Raw genomic sequence first — 12,461 nt, forward strand, 5'->3', positions numbered from 1 at the left:
CCATGGAGACCCATGTGGCTTGAATTTGGTCCTTTTATTTTTAGTCGTTAATACAAATATCCCACTCATAGCGGGGGTGGGGGCTAGCTGCTTGATCAAGGCAGGGAGACAGAGCTGCTCATGCAGAGTATGTTGGGGGAGAGCAATGGGGCCCGGCTCTTCAAGCATATTCTGTATCTGAAAGGCGTGCCTCTCTAGACGCGGCTCGGCTGAGAACAAAGACGGCGATCCCAGCAACACATTACCGTCGACTACCGAAGCAACGTGATGCTCAGCAGCAGTTCAGGTAAAACTGCCTTGTCCTTGATACCCGTTCCTGGACGCTGGCCCTGATAAATGATCTGCTGTCTTATCAATACAGGGCTCCCTTGCAGTGTTGAGGGTCAGTGACGAATTTTATTGCCTATGCCAATCAAATAAGCTCTTCTTCATCTGTTTGGTTTTGTCTGAACCTCGTTGTGTGTCATGTGAGTCCTGTATTTTTTTCTTGGTGTCATCACTTGAGCACATATAAACTGCCCTACCTAAATTCAGTGGAATTCACTCACTGGTTTTGATGGTGTCTGTGCGAGAAAGCTTGGCTCACCCTTTTGCTTTTCTCAATTTTTAGCCTGAATTTTAATTTTTGGAGCTTTTTTTTGGCTGAGGCTGCACAACAAAATCCAATTGCTTCACACTGTCCTGCTCTTATCTGCCTTAGATTTTGTGGCGTTTTAAATATTGTACAACTGCTAAAATAAGGTTGTTTTTATTTTTGGGGGAAAAAAAACGAATCCCATGATCCCCTTCTTGGTACCCTCAACACCTGCCAAGAGTGTGAGGTAGACCTTCCAACAGCAGCATCCTTCCCTATAAAGTCTATTCATTGTTCATTCATTTACATTACATTTACATTTATTCATTTAGCAGACGCTTTTGTCCAAAGCGACGTACATCATTCACTGCTATGTGGAACTTTGAAGGAGTACTGTGAATAAGGGGCTGTTTGAATTTTAATCAAACTATGACTTCACCCCTGCAAAGATTATGCAATTCTCATATCTTTATACAAGTACTTACTGATGGCTCAAACATTAGAGCACTTTTCAAGTGAACACTATATAAGCTCAAACTGTGGTTCCTTTACAAAAACATGCTGTAAAGAAGAAAACCCTGCTGGAGTCTAAATAAACCTATTGAGCAGAGTTGCACAGAGACTGCAGCTGCACTGGCAGGAAAGGTTTTTGCCCATTCAGCAGGCAGACATGTTTGCCTTCATGCCTTATCATGTCCTCATCTTCAACATGTCATTAGCATGGCTCTTTCTCATTTAAATAAGAATCTCTTGACAAGAAGGGTGCATACTTTGTGTGCTTTGTGTGTTTTAAGTTTTGTATATTTTTCATGAGGTGGGATGCTGGACTAAGCCATGCACTGCTGATAAAGGAATACCAGAGGAAGGTGAAAGCTATAGAGTTACTACTAGGGAACAAGAACCATGAAGTGTGTCTGTTATTGAAAGATATTTTATTCTGAGGTTTGGAAAACCATGAAATGACAAGTGATCTGATTTTGCATGGGGAATTTTTTAATTTGGGTTTTGAGGCAAAGCTGCTCTTTTATTGCTTCGGATGACTGGATTTGGCTTTTCTAAAAACTGTTTCTGATGTACTAAAGGAATTTTATCACTTTTTTTGTTTGTCAGGTATCAAAAAGTTCAAGAACAAGATACCCAAGGAACACTTTGTCAAGGAAAACATCAGTTAGTTCCAGTCTTTCTGCAAGAAGCCAGGAATGTTTCACAATCTGTTATTTCAATTTTACATTCATAATACACTATTAAGTCTCTGTTCAGTATCTGCATTGATTATTTCATGCTTAAATGCTGCATATAGTGTCAAAGACCTTTTTCTGTAGCCAGGTACCCATACATGATGTCTTTAGGCTTCCCTGTTGTACGTGCACTGATTCTGACAAGATGGGACAATACCACCCACATTACCTATCGCCCTTGTTTATCTCTATACCTCTCAGCTAAGGCTTGAATATATGCTTTGATACAAAGTCTGTTTTGTGGTTACAGCTCTGTGGGACTTCCTGGCCTTCAGTGGAGACTTTAGAGTATTAATCCTTCCCTCTAGGCCCTACATCCAGTGGTAGGTAACTACAAATTTGCACCCTCCCAAAACCCAAAAAGATCATTTACAGGAACAAACTGTGTTATATCTCAGAGATCTTGGAATACAAAGTGACCCTTTCACTTTTGAACACTATACAACCTTTAGAATTTTTTTGCCAAAACCACAGAGCAGGGATAATTATCTCTAATCTTTTGGTACCCTAGAGGTCAAATGTTTTTCTCATCCTGCACCAGTAATCTGAAACGGCACATATGGCTTGAATGTACCTCCCACAGTGAGTGCTGAAGCCTGGAACAGCCTGTCCAGTGTCCTAGTGGGCCACTGGTCCAAGAGCACCGCTTTGCATCTTTAATTTTGTCCATACCACGATAAACATCTGTACTTACTGTATTTTATCCGATGAGGTGTGCAAAAAGCGGAGTCTTGAAGTGAAACACATTAGCAGCTAGCACTTTGCACCAAAGACGCTTCAACTGCCAAGACTCCGAGGATCTGCTCCCGAGGACCAGTTTACAACCAAACTAGCTAATACGGCAGATGAACAAAAGGCAAGAAAACAGTAAATCTCTGCAGCTCTCATAGAAAGCGGGAAAGCCTACTTGCTAAGGAGACAAAAGCTTGAGCAGTGAATGAAGCACAATCCTGGGTGAAACAGCATATGTTGAATCAGTGCACTGGAATCCAGTGCTGTGACGTCGCTTTTCTCAGGCATCAACACCAAGCCTCTATGTCACCAAGCTTGTCAACAGGCTTTCCAACAGCTTGTGGTAGGCTTGGCACAGAACCTCTCTGGGTGAAGTCAGACATTCCCTTGTTAGAATGACTAATCTCACTCAGAACTCTCTCACACTTCTCTCTCTGGTGCTAACAACCCACTGAGAACTGTGGGTGATCAGGGTATCAGCATGAGATCTCTTCCTGTGTGTGGAATGTATAGCCACCTCTGTAATTAATATTCATTGCACATGAAGACATATAGTCTTCCCCCTTGTGAAGATAATCTGTCGCTGAAGAACTCTTCATAAGGTGAATAAACTGAAGAAAAAAATGTATGCGTTCCTAGTTCGAAAACATGAAACCCATTTATGCTATAATATCACCAGATCTTATCAGATTGGACACAATTAAATTGGTAGTTAATATTATTTATCAAAACACAACATAACAAGATACTGTCCATTCATTAACTTACTTTGTAATACTGTATGGTCACCTGCTCACGTTCAGCTCTTTTCCAGCTGTTACATACCGTACTCTTAACATTCACAAACAAAACATTTAATATTCAATGTTCATTCATTAATTCAACCGTTCACCCTCGTTGAACAAGCTGAGAGTGTTTGGGCTGTCCAAATGGGTCCATGATCACTGAGACTGTAACAGGTGAAACTACTATGCAAAGGATGATGGAAGTTGAGAACTTAACACACCATGAGCTAAAATTCAGTTGAAAAGAAGACTCCATGGTGGTCCTGGTCTTGTGCAACTTGCCCAACTAAAAAAACTTACCTGTTGTACTTCTATATCTGTAACTATTGTAGATGAACTCAATGGCAGTAAGAGCCTGCAGATGCAGAGATATCGGAAAAGCAAACAGTTCAACAAAGTTATTAGAATAGAATAGAATAGAATAGAATATACTTTATTGTCTCTTTCCAGGGAAATTTGTCTTGGGCACCATGACATGGCCAGTGCACAGCATTGGACTCACATAAAACAATACACGCCCTAACATACAGTCAGAAAAATTAAAAATAAATTAAAAAAAATAGACAACATTCAAAGTTTAAAAACCTCTATATACCAGTCTAAAACCTCAGTTTTGGAATTCCCTATTTAATAATTTAAGCGCAGTTGACACAAAAGAATTCTTGACTCTGTGGATGGTGGCCGGGTAGAGAAAAAAGATGTCGGTCAGTGATCCATGCCATTAAACCTGCAGCTGAACTCTCACAGAGAAGTGCGCATGTCTTCTCTGCACACAGAATTCATGCACATGTTTGAAAAGTAACTGGCACACCCACAACACCCCATGTGAAGTGCACAACACCATGTTTTCCCCAGGGGCTGTTAACAAAGAAGTATGAAGAGACTAATGCAAGTGTTTCCTGATCTAAGTTTATTGTTTCTTACTGTATGGTTTTCTTTCCTGTAGAGAGACCTGTTATCAGTCATGGAACTGGGATAAAGGAGTTATGGGAAAAAAAATAGGAAGATTATTTGTAAAATTCGCTGCAGAAAAAAATTCTCCTCTCTTGTTTACTTTGCTGAGGAGGTGACATCAAGAAGATAAAAAGTGGTCTGGGCTGCTTTAGAGTTCTAGGATCAGATTTTGAATCTAATCTTGTGCAGTGAAAAGCAACTACTCCCTCAATATCACAGTCACGTCACTGAAAATGTGAAATCAATATACAAGTGCTCACCTAAAAGACAAAGATATGTACAAATTAGTCTGATCAAATAAAAAGCAGTGTGATAATGTCCTCGCCAGCCAACATCATCAGGCCATCACCTTGTTGCATTGTGGATGGTTTTTGATATCCAACTATGAACAAAGTCTATTAAGCCACATAAATACCTGTATACTCAAGTTATTTTTGTAGAAGACCTTTCTTGGAATTGGTGCCATGGTAAGCAGCATTGAAAGAATGACATGGCTAACAGATTATCTGACAGTACATCCCAGAAACATACATGTAGGAGACATGGTGGAAAGCTGCCCAGCCTAAGGACTAGTAGGGAGACACCACAACACGCAAAAATGTGGAATAAATTTGATGTGTTGAAGTGTCCACAGCTTCAGAAGTGTAAATCTCAGCACTCATTGCATTTGTCATCATGAACTTCAGCCCCATCCTCACTCACCCTCATTCCGATCTGGTATTAATACAGCTACTGCAGCTGTTAGAATGCTGCCAAGATTTTCAGTACGTTCAACAGCTTGATTTATTAATCCACAGTCCAAAAAAAATTTTTTGTAAAATTTTCAAAGAAAGCTTGATTTTAGGAGGAACACAAGTTTCAGCATCGTCATTCAGCCTCAAGTCATGAACATCCTGAATGCCATGAAATATAGGAAATATTCTTTTCACTGTGTTACATTTTTGGCCTTGTGTTACTGTGTACAATGTTAACTTTTCTAATAAAAACTATAGCTTTTTTAGCTATTTTATGTTGATGATCACATAATTACTTTGTGGTTGCAGTCATCAGACATGCTAAACCCATTAATACATTTTTCAAGGATGGTAAAAATGTACTGTATATCTGAGATTGTCTAAGTGCAGCGATTGTTGTAGAAGTGATGGTTTTCTAGCTGAGGTCTTTGTTGTTTCCATTTAAATTATTCAAACAAGTGTGAAGGGTGTGGTGGGTTGGAGTGGATCTTGCCTCTCAGTGGGTCTGGGGTTCAAGTCCCACTGGGGGTACCTTGCAAGAGACTGGTGTCTTGTCCTGGGTGTATCTCCAGCCCTTTGCCCTATGCAGCTCGGTTAAGCTCTGGCTCCCTGCGACCCCACATAGGACAAGTGGTTTCAGATGGTGTGTGTGTGTGTGTGTGTGTGTGTGTGTGTGTATGCATTTAATGTATAAAATTGTATATATTATGTATTTAAAATTCAAATGGATAAGGCAACTGTGTTCCACTTTAAAATATTTCAAATTAAAGAAAAAGTGTGTGGTTGCATCTGTATATATGTATGTTTATGAGCGATAAAGCACATGTTGCTCTGGGGGATTGTGCAGAAAGTACCTTTTGTGTGAGGAAACAAGCAGCAGCATTTTGCCTTTATTGTACTTGATTGTGCAGGTTTGGACAGGAGTGTGGTGGCGCAGTGGGTTGGACCGCAGTCCTGTTTTCCGGTGGGTCTGGGGTTCAAGCTCTGCTTGGGGTGCCTTATGATAGACTGGTGTCCTGTCCTGAGTGTGTCCCTTCCCCCTCTGGCCTTATGCCCTGTGTTATCGGGTTGTCTCTGTGACCGTGTGTGTCTGTCCTTTTTTCTATTCGGTCTCAGTATTCCACTTTACCTTATGCATGTCAGAGGGTGCGGTGGCACAGTGGGTTTGGCCAAGGTCTGCTCTCTGGGGTTTGAGTCCCACTTGGGGTGCCTTCTGATGGACTGGCATCCTGTCCTGGGTGTGTCCCCTCCCCCTCCAGCCTTGCGCCCTCTGTTGCCAGGTTAGGCTCTGGCTCACTGTGACCCCACCTGGGACAAGCAACTTCAGCCAATGTGTGTGTGTATGCGTATGCATGTCTGCTTGTGAATGTGAGCATGTTGTCTAGAGACTGAGAAACAAGTAGTTGCCATGGCAGCAGAATGCAGGCAGTTCTACAGTTCACAACAAGTGTCACCTGCACTCAGCTTGGCACACACCCCCGTGAGTCAGGAGTACAGGAAGAACATGCTGTGGCAGTGTGTGCCATGCAGAGATGTTAAAAAAGCTGTCAGGCTGTTAAGAGTTCCTATTACTCTGAGGAGCAAAGCTTCTTCCCTGTTCAAGGCCAATAATGTGCAGATACCACCCACTTGCTCTTTCCATTCCTCCTCACACACCCAGGACTGTTCAGCTTCAAGGTCTTCTGCCGACATAACTGTCAACGGAGCCCTTTGTTTCCCAATAGGTGGTGGCCGGGCTCCTACAGAAGGCTGTAACCTTTTCCTCCATCCAGGGAACTGTAAAGAGTCAAGAGGCAAAGAGCAGTGTACAGTCCTCCTGATAAAGGCCACATCTCCACTAAAGGCTTCCTCCCCCATCAAGCAAGGTAAAACATGTGTAATGTCTGTCATGCATAATGGAATAAGGTGGCAGCATTGGTTCTCTCTATGTCACATCTGTCTTTTATTATTTATTATTTATTATTGGTGTTCCGGTATCCTGCAGACATGGGAATGTCTCCTTTGTTGCGCACTTTGTGACGGGACCCTTACACCTGTCCTCCTCCCTTTCAATCCCCCCCCTCCCCTGCACCTTTTGTTAGAAAGCACCAAGTGTTTCCTTGTGGTCTGTGGCCAAAGTTGCACGTGAAGGTTGCCCTTCTTGGTGTGGAGCCTTTCTGAATTGACCAGTCATCTACAGTGAGTAGGGTAATCAATAAGTAAGTAAGCATGGAGCCGTCGTAAGGCCAATACGACGTAAGGCTCCAGTGACACTTTCCAGGTTGTGCCGCTGAAGAAGCAGGCAAATTAGAAGGGGGGCATACCAGAGTTAGATTTCAACAATCCTATTGTTACCTGTGATCTGACTTACAAGTCATATTTAATCTAGAATGCCCAAGAGGGGGTGACAGCCACTGGCACTTGGACCCCCAGAGGTTTTTTGTTTTTTCTCCTTCAACTTTTGCTTGGGAGTTTTTGTTCCTTTCCTCCGTGGTCGGTAGGCATGCTTATAGCTCTATAAGCGCATTGATAATGTATTACGCTCGTTCTGCGGTTTCTTTGTTTCCTCATCTGACGTATTTGTTTCTTTGTCTGTGTCACTGCTTGAGAAGAGCGCTCTGTAAAAATAAATTTAATTGAATTTCATTGCTCAGTAAACTTGGTTTTAAACATCACGAGGGAGTAGTTGTGCTGCTCCTTTTGTTAATGTGTTTTACTCTCCACTTCCCCCCTCACTTTAGTCCTGGCTGATGAGAGCATTTTCATGTGTTCTCCTCCGGCTCTTGACTCCAGTCATTCTCATCTACTCAGCACTTACAAGCTCCTGTTTGCACTGACGAATTCCCATGTTTTTGTCCACATAACACTTGATCCACTGAGGCAGACGAGTCTTCACATGTATGAAGGTGAGCCTTGCCCAAATCAGGCTGTATTCCCAATTAATTCTCTCCAACCCCTTTAGAATAATCTCGTGTTTCTCATGGCTCGTGTTCCCAGCCCCGGAATTTACCTGTGACACACTCAGCAGGGCAACTTCTGTTGTTGGCATTCAAGCTGGAGACGACCAAGTGAACTCCTCCTTGGTCTTGACAAGTGGTGACCTGAACCGGCCCCTGTTCCTTCGGATGACTGGACTGGCTCTTGCCAACACACTATGCCTGTAGCACCACATGGCGAACTGGTACAGGTGTTTTTTTATTGCTTAAGAGACCAGGGACTGCATGAGAATTACTGAACCTGTGAGAGCGCTGTCATGGTGTTGCACGGGACGTCTAACCGTTTGTCTGTAAAGACTTTATTCCAGAGTTCAGTTCAAGATCTCAGATGAAAACAGAACAGTTATACATGACTTGACAGGAGGGTTTATGGCCCTGAATTTAAAAGGTGTACAGGTATTTACTAAAAAACTGGGCTTAAGACCTTAGAGTTACCAATTCACTTCAGAAAACCGGTTGCCATACACTGAGATATAATGCTACAGATTACTGCAAAATGGAAAGGCTACTGTGGAATGAAAGTTTGATTCTAAAGCCTTTCATTCCACACTACTGAGACATGTCTGCACGCCGATACCTGCAGGACATCATCAGTCCCCATACCCCAGCAAAAGCACCGTTCTCCACGTTTGACAGATTAGTGGCCCCACTCATAAGACGTGCAAAATTGAAAGTCTATAGTTTCTCAGATTTGGCTGTTACGTAATAGAATGAACTCTCCTTGTCCCTTAGAACTACTGAATCAGTTTCAACATTCAGAAAGGGTCTCAAAACATCTCTTTGGATCCACTTCTATCCTGATCTCCCAACTTCTCCATAAGTATGTCCCCTGTGCTTAATGCATAAATGTAACATGCCCGCAATCGGTGGGAAACTGTGATAGTGCTACCGGTTGAGTCAGTAATGCACCAGACCAAGGCAAGGCACATCTGCCCAGGAGCCCTCAACATGTCCCTCAGAGGTGATTCTACAGCGACAGCACCAGACATGCTTAGCTTCAGCCCAGATCCTGTGAGGAGGATGAGTGAGTGGTACAGACCAGTTTAGTGGGGCTCTTTGCGTCACAGACCCACATCACCAGGAACATTGCTGTGTGAGAGGTGAGTGCTGTCAGTTGGTGTGAGAGGACCGGCTTTGCTCGGAGCCAGCTGTGTTGACAGAGGTGGTTTGCTGGAGGGGTTGGGTTACAGTCTCCGGGGGACTGTGTCTGTGACCATGTTTTTTCTTGAATTAAAACACAACTCCTTTAATTTGTTCTTTTACCATGGTGATCATTAATCCTTGACTGCCCTCCTCTTTCACTGATAGCAATGTTTACTCACGTCCGGTCTGATGCTTTTACAACAGATCTTCAGTATGAATTACTGGCTGCCTTTATGTATGTTTATATGTGCTTCATATGCTCTCAAGACAGGAGTTGTCTCCCTATAGCTTGTCGTCTTCTTTATGTTTCAATTGGCTCTCAATAATTTTCATACAGACTGAGCCATAGTAACTCACAAGTTTATTAATTAAAACCCGGAAAGTCTGTGATTGGACCTCATATGAGAGGATTACCCATGACCCTTTCCTTTTACCCACTTGTCTGCCTTTGCAGTTCTCAGTCATCAGTCCCTTTCTGTAGGTGATTCTCATTTGATTAGATATTAGGAGACTTCTCCCTCCTTTCTGCTTTTATCACTGGCTACCAAACTAGGTGGCGTGAAAGAGCCTTTGATTCCCATTTGCCAGCAGAGCCGTCAATGTCTTCTCGCTCTCTGTTCCCGGACACCATTTAATAAGATTCATACTGGCTCCCTGAGTTTTGCAGCCAGTGCTGGGAGGTGGATCCTTTGCTTGACATCCATTGATGAATAATGAGAAAAAGGCAGCAGAATTTGCAGTTACAGCTCACGGATAGGATCGTTTAGCCTGAGGTGCAGTCCGAGTTTCTTTTTGTTTAGAAAAAACCTGTTTTGTGGCTTCATCCACAGCAAGACATTTAACTGTTCATAGTGGTGATTAATACAGACATATTAATACCAGACAAAACATCATACTCAAAGTGTGATACCAGTTCAAAGCTTTATTCCACCCCAAACAAATCTCATTGTTTCCTGTATTTATTTACTTGTTTTGTGTGACTGAAGGATTAGACTATGAAGGACTATGAAGGATGTTAGCAATGCACAGTCCCAGTGCATTGCTAATTGTGCAGGTGGAACTGTCCTCCTAAGAACCATTACACGACCATGACATAGCGAATGCTAACGGCTCTGTACACTCATGTGGCAGTGTGATGATGTCACGCTGGATGTTCTACCTTCCGCTTCTAGGCATCATAATGGGTCAGAGTGTGTCTCACAGCCATTTCTTTACTTAAATAAACCCCAGACTTTTGAACTTTTGAACTTTTTCTTGAGCAAAGCACATGGCTGGATATGAGTCCATTAAATCTCCCTGCAATGGGAATGGACCTACCTGTGATGTGAAGCCAAAGTGGCCCATCAGCTTGGTAACTGGTAACTTGCACTTGAATCCCTGTTCATCCAGCTGAGGATAGCAGCAGTCATCTGTCCATACACTCCACCATGCCAAGTCCTTCTATATGTCCTCATTGGCTCTGCATGTAGCAACTTTAAAGATGCTAGTGTAAGATCTAAGATCAACCTGAACACTGGAAACTAATATATTCAGAAAATTATGCCACTGGAACTTTTGATTGTCACTGTGATGGTGTCACGTCCACGCCCACAACACAAGCGACAACACCTGACTCTGCGCTAGCTCCTGATTAATGGCTCGCCCTATAAAGACCCTCTTCAGCTCCCGTACCGTTGCGGAATTTCGTCTGGGACAACCACCCTTCCTCGCGTTACTTCGTACACACACTTACTCTATTCTCTGTTCACGATCTCCGGTTTTTGACTCCTTGCTTCGTTTTCCGACCACGTCCATGGATCCTCGTCCATGTCCTGTTCGCCGATCGACCGACCCTTCGCCTGTCCCTGGTTTTGAGAACTTGCCTCTTCCCTCAACTTCAGACGAACAACGCTGCACTTGAGTTCAGCCGTCCCGGCTCCCTGTGTTCCGTGTGACGGATGGAGACCTGCCATTGTTATTGGAGATAACCAGACCGCTTTACTTTGATACATGCCTCAAAAAATGCAAGAATTCTGGAGCTGTGTTATCGTCTAGTATGAGAGCTCTGATTCACATGTCTCTGCCTTCAGACAGAAAGTTACTTCATCACTTTATTTCACGCAAGTGAAGGTCAGAATAAAAATACTTATTAGTTCCAACCAGCCGAGGCCCTTAGGCAAAGGTATCTGCTGCAACTGCAAGTGACAAGTCAGTCAGTTCCTTTAACCGTGAGCTTCAGTGCCTCCGAAGACACGGGGTCACTGTGAGAAGGGCCCACTGCTGTCCACACTGGCAGGGTGCAGCAGTGACACCATCCTCCATACTTATTTACTTATTGATCACCCTACTCATTGTAGATGACTGGTCAATTCAGAAAGGCTCGACACCAAGAAAGGCAGCCTTCACGTGCAACTTGGGCCACAGACCGCAGGAAAACACTTGGTGCTTTCTAACAAAAGGTGCATCTTAAATGTTCATGTAATTTTGCCAGTGCCAGTCCTGCTCAAAGAATAACACTTAGTTGGACTTGAGTATCACAGCAGTATTTCCAAGAACGGATGCTGACATTTACTCTTTGCCTCTGCTCTTGCAGCTGCTGCATTGGCTGATAGAGAAATAACAGGAAGCCAGGACTGGCAGGCTTCATGTTGGAATTAAACCTCATGCCTAAGTATAACCAACAAGCTTTTTTATTTTCACAGTAACTGCAAAGAATGGGGGTCTGTTTGCTCTTTCATTTCCTGCCAATGAAGTACAGTGTACCTAAGCATGTTGCTCGGTGACTGGATAAGCTACATTGCGTGGCTGTGCAACAGCTCAGCATGTGCCATAGCAAGTTTGTGGAGGAGTTTTGTGGAAACAGCAATGGGTGATATTGACAGAAGCTGGATTGCAGATGCTGTGGTGGTTGAGAAACTAGAAGAGGCAACAAATGCTTTGGCACATGACAGAGCATTATCTAACTATTTGGAGAAAAGAGGAAAAGGTTCAACTGTGACCCCTTTCCCAGCATGCTCTGTGGTGTCTCTATAAACATTCCCGCAAACCTTGGCACTGGAGGCCAAGGATAACACGTTGCTCCCTTTGGCAGAAAAAAAGCCACTTGAAGTCTCTTCTGGTGAATTTCACAGTCTATATTTTCCAAGTTCAGTTACATACCTGTTAGTGGAAAGGCAGAACTACCGGTGTGGAGAGCATGGCTCCAACCTCCGTAGACAAAAAAAACAGAGGTAGTAGGTTGGGGGTCATCTGCACAGACTGACTCCCAGCAATGTTGACACTTGCATCTACATGGTCTGTCCAGGTTCCTGTTTTGGGGTGAGCAGTTTCTTCTCTACCATCTGTAA

The sequence above is a fragment of the Scleropages formosus genome, chromosome 3 (genome assembly GCF_900964775.1).
Source record: "Scleropages formosus chromosome 3, fSclFor1.1, whole genome shotgun sequence".
Classification (NCBI taxonomy): domain Eukaryota; kingdom Metazoa; phylum Chordata; class Actinopteri; order Osteoglossiformes; family Osteoglossidae; genus Scleropages; species Scleropages formosus.